This window comes from Arachis ipaensis, chromosome B9, assembly GCF_059453495.1.
Source record: "Arachis ipaensis isolate K30076 ecotype BB chromosome B9, ASM5945349v1, whole genome shotgun sequence".
Classification (NCBI taxonomy): domain Eukaryota; kingdom Viridiplantae; phylum Streptophyta; class Magnoliopsida; order Fabales; family Fabaceae; genus Arachis; species Arachis ipaensis.
Window position 1 is genome coordinate 144,058,832 of NC_142444.1, and position 4,792 is coordinate 144,063,623.

A 4,792-nucleotide genomic window follows, 5' to 3' on the forward strand; every position below is an offset into this window, starting at 1 on the left:
GAAGGGATGACTGTTACGAGCTTCAAACTCACGAGTGCTGGGCGTAATGACAGACGCAAAAGGATCAATGGATCCTATTCCAACATGAAGTAGAACCGACAGATGATTAGCCGTGCGGTGACAGCGCATTTGGACTATTTTAACTGAGAGGATGGATGGTAGCCATTGACAACGGTGATCCACCAATATACATCTTGCCATGGAAGGAGCCTTGCGTGCGTGAAGAAGAAGACAGTAGGAAAGCAGAGATTCAGAAGACAGAGCATCTCGAAAACCTCAACATGTTCTCCATTACTGCAAAATAAGTATTTATTTCATGTTCGTTTACTTTTTACAATTAAATCTGAGAATTATTGATATCCTGACTAAGAGTTACAAGATAACCATAGCTTGCTTCAAGCCGACAATCTCCGTGGGATCGACCCTTACTCACGTAAGGTATTACTTGGATGACCCAGTGCACTTGCTGGTTAGTTGTGCGGAATTGTAAAAGTGTGATTGTGATTTCGTGCACCAGAGACCTTGGCTAGGGGTGAGAATTAGAATTTCTATCCTCATTGCCTTCCTCAAGTGTGATGGCAAATGCTTATTGCTCTCACTTAGTTATCCTCTAACAATTGAAGGAAAGTCAAGTGAGTACAATTAACTCTAGTCCACAAGTCCTAGTCAATTCCTAGTGAAAAGACTAGATTTAGTGGATGATGAGCGGATAATTTATACGCTTTTTGGCATTGTTTTTAGTATGTTTTTAGTATATTTTAATTAGTTTTTATTATATTTTTATTAGTTTTTAAATAAAAATCACTCTTCTGGACTTTACTATGAGTTTGTGTATTTTTCTGTAATTTCAGGTATTTTCTGGCTGAAATTGAGGGACCTGAGCAAAAATCTGATTCAGAGGCTGAAAAAGGACTGCATATGCTGTTGGATTCTGACCTCCCTACATTCGAAGTGGATTTTCTGGAGCTACAGAAGCCCAATTGGTGCGCTCTCAATTGTGTTGGAAAGTAGACATCTTGGGCTTTCCAGCAATATATAATAGTCCATACTTTGCTCGAGAGTTGATGGCCCAAATAGGCGTTCCAAGTCAGCTCAAGAATTCTGGCGTTTAACGCCGGAACTGGCACAAAAGCTGGAGTTAAACTCCCAAACTGGCACAAAAGCTGGCGTTTAACTCCAAGAAAAGTCTCTACACATGGAAGCTTCAATGCTCAGCCCAAGCACACACCAAGTGGGCCCGGAAGAAGATTTCTGCATTAATTACTGATTTCTGTAAACCCTAGGCTACTAGTTCTCTATAAATAGGACCTTATACTATTGTATTTTAATCTTTGATAAGTCTTATGCTATCTTAGACACGTTTGAAGGCTGGCCATTCGGCCATGCCTAGACCTTGTTCTTATGTATTTTCAACGGTGGAGTTTCTACACACCATAGATTAAGGTGTGGAGCTCTGCTGTTCTACATGAATTAATACAAAGTACTATTATTTTTCTATTAAACTCAAGTCTATTTCTTCTCCAAGATATTCATTCGCACTTCAACCTGATGAATGTGATGATCCGTGACACTCATCATCATTCTCACCTATGAACATGTGCCTGGCAACCACCTCTGTTCTACTAGCAATGGCTTGAATGCGTATCTCTTGGGTTTCTAATCTAAGATTGGAACCTTCGTGGTATAGGCTAGAATTATTGGCGGCCATTCCTGAGATCCGGAACGTTTAAACCTTGTCTGTGGTATTCTGAGTAGGATCTGGGAAGGGATGACTGTGACGAGCTTCAAACTCGCGATTGTTGGGCGTGTGACAGACGCAAAAGGATCAATGGATCCTATTCCGACATGATCGAGAACCGACAGATGATTAGCCGTGCGGTGACAGCGCATTTGGAACGTTTTCACTGAGAGGACGGGAAGTAGCCATTGACAACGGTGATGCCCAACATAAAGCTTGCCATGGAAAGAAGTATGAATGATTGGAAGAAGGCAATAGGAAAGCAGAGGTTCAGGAGGAACAAAGCATCTTCATACGCTTATCTGAAATTCCTACCAATGAATTACATAAGTATCTCTATCTTTATTCTATTTTATGTTTATCTTTTTATTATCAATTCTCCATCACCATCTGAATTCGCCTGACTGAGATTTACAAGGTGACCATAGCTTGCTTCAAGCCGACAGTCTCCGTGGGATCGACCCTTACTCACGTAAGGTTTATTACTTGGACGACCCAGTGCACTTGCTGGTTAGTTGTGCGGAATTGTGACAAAGTGTGATTCACGTTTAAGAGCTCCAAATCCTTTGGCGCCATTGTTGATGATCACAATTTCGTGCACCAAGTTTTTGGCGCCGTTGCCAGGGATTGTTCGAGTTTGGACAACTGACGGTTCATCTTGTTGCTTAGATTAGGTACTTTTTAGAATTTTTAAGAATGAATTCTAGAGTTTCAAGGTGATGTTGTTATCATCGCAAAAGCTGATTGATTCTCATCAATTTAGCTGTTGAATGTAATGTTCTGCTGAAGCTTGGCCAAACATGTCTAATCTTTTTAGACTGAAGCTTTAGACTAACATTGCATGATTCCTGGAATTCTTATTAAAAGTTTTAATTCTCTTTATTTTCTTTTCCATATAAGTTTCGAAAATCACAAAAAAAATTATGAAACCATAAAAATAAAAAATATTTTATGTTTCTTGTTTGAGTCTAGTATCAATTTTTAAATTTGGTGTCAATTGCATGTTTTTATTCTTCTTGCATTTTTCGAATTTATACATATTGTTCTTCATTGATCTTCAAGTTGTTCTTGATGATTTCAGTGCTCTGATCTTTAAATTCTCCTGTTTTGTGTGTTTTGTTATTTTTCTTATGCATTCTCAATTTGTTAAAGCCTCTAATACAAAATTTCTAAGTTTGGTGTCTTGCATGCATTGTTCATTTGATCTTAGTTGCATTTTTTGTTATTTCTCATTATTAAAAATTAAAAAATATTTTCAAAATTGTGTCTTTTCAAGTCAATAATATAGAGAATTGAAGATTCAGAACATTCAGCAGAGGAATCAAACAGAAAAAGCTGGGCGTTCAAAACGCCTAGTGAAAAAGGAAAACTGGCGTTTAAACGCCAGCCAGGGTACCTGACTGGGCGTTTAACGCCCAAAAATGTAGGATTTTGGGCGTTAAATGCCAAAATGGATGCCATTCTGGGCGTTTAACGCCAGAAGGACACTAGAGGGAAGATTTTGTTTTTAATCCAATTTTTTTCAAATCTTCATAATTTTTCAAAATCAAATCTTTTTCAAATCATATCTTTTCAATCATATCTCTTCAAAATCAATTTCTTTCCATTTTTTTTATAATCCTTGTTATAATTAATGATTTAGTTCAAAATTTTCTAGTTGTTACTTGCCTATTAAGAAAGGATCAAAAGTTTTAATTCTAGAATCATATCTTCTAATTTCTTGTTAGTCAAGTAATCAACTTTAATTTTAAAAACTTTCTTTTTCTAAATTGATTTTCAATCATATCTTTTCAATCACATCTTTTTCAAAATTAACTCTCAATCATATCTTCTTAATTTCTAATTTCAAACTCTTTTCAAAAATTACTTAATTTCTTTCCTAATCTTAATTTTCGAAAATCTCAATCAAATTTTCAAATTTCTTTTTAATTATTTCAAAATCTTTTTAATTTATTTTCAAAAATTCTTCCCCTCTTCTCACATCCTTCTATTTAAAGGACTAACACTCTTCCTCAAGGTGCAATTCGAACTCCCTCCTTCTTTATATGTTCGAATTCTCTTCTATCTACCTCCTCCTTCTATTCTTCTTTTCCTCTGACACCTCAAGGAATCTCTATACTGTGACATAGAGGAACAAAGATAAAGGCATACTTGTTCAAGCTGATCCTGAACCTGAAAGGACCTTGAAGAGAAAGCTAAGAGAAGCTAAAGCACAATTCTCTTTAGAAGGCCTAACAGAGCTCTTCAAGGAAGAAGAAACCATGGCAGCCGAAAATAACAATGCCAACAATGCAAGGAAGGTGCTTGGTGATTTTACTGCACCTACTCCCGACTTCTATGGGAGAAGTATCTCAATCCCTGCCATTGGAGCAAACAACTTTGAGCTTAAGCCTCAATTAGTTTCTCTAATGCAACAGAATTGCAAGTTTCATGGACTTCCATTGGAAGATCCTCATCAGTTCTTAGCTAAATTCTTGCAAATCTGTGACACTGTCAAGACCAATGGGGTTGACCCTAAAGTCTACAGACTTATGCTTTTTCCTTTTGCTGTAAGAGACAGAGCTAGGACATGGTTGGATTCACAACCTAAAGAAAGCCTGAACTCTTAGGAAAAGCTAGTTAATGCCTTCTTGGCAAAGTTCTTTCCACCTCAAAAATTGAGCAAGCTTAGAGTGGAAGTCCAAACCTTCAGACAGAAGGAAGGTGAATCCCTCTATGAAGCTTGGAAAAGATACAAGCAATTGATCAGAAGATGTCCTTCTGACATGCTTTCTGAATGGAGCATCATAGGTATTTTCTATGATGGTCTGTCTGAACTATCCAAGATGTCATTGGGTAGCTCTGCTGGAGGATCTCTTCATCTGAAGAAGATGCCTGCAGAAGCTCAGGAACTCATTAAAATGGTTGCAAATAACCAATTCATGTACACTTCTGAAAGGAATCTTGTGCATAATGGGACAACTCAAAAGAAAGGAGTTCTTGAGATTGATACTCTGAATGCCATATTGGCTCAGAATAAAATATTGACCCAATAAGTCAATATGATTTCTTAGA

General features: G+C 37.2%; 1 non-coding gene across 1 annotated transcript; it reads right to left on the reverse strand.

Moving 5' to 3' along the window:
• Window positions 1-4,401: 4,401 nt before the first annotated feature.
• On the reverse strand, window positions 4,402-4,509 carry LOC148546646 (small nucleolar RNA R71). Its single transcript, XR_015901460.1, has one exon. It is a non-coding gene; the product is annotated as a small nucleolar RNA R71 (small nucleolar RNA).
• Between the last annotated feature and the right edge of the window lie 283 nt (window positions 4,510-4,792).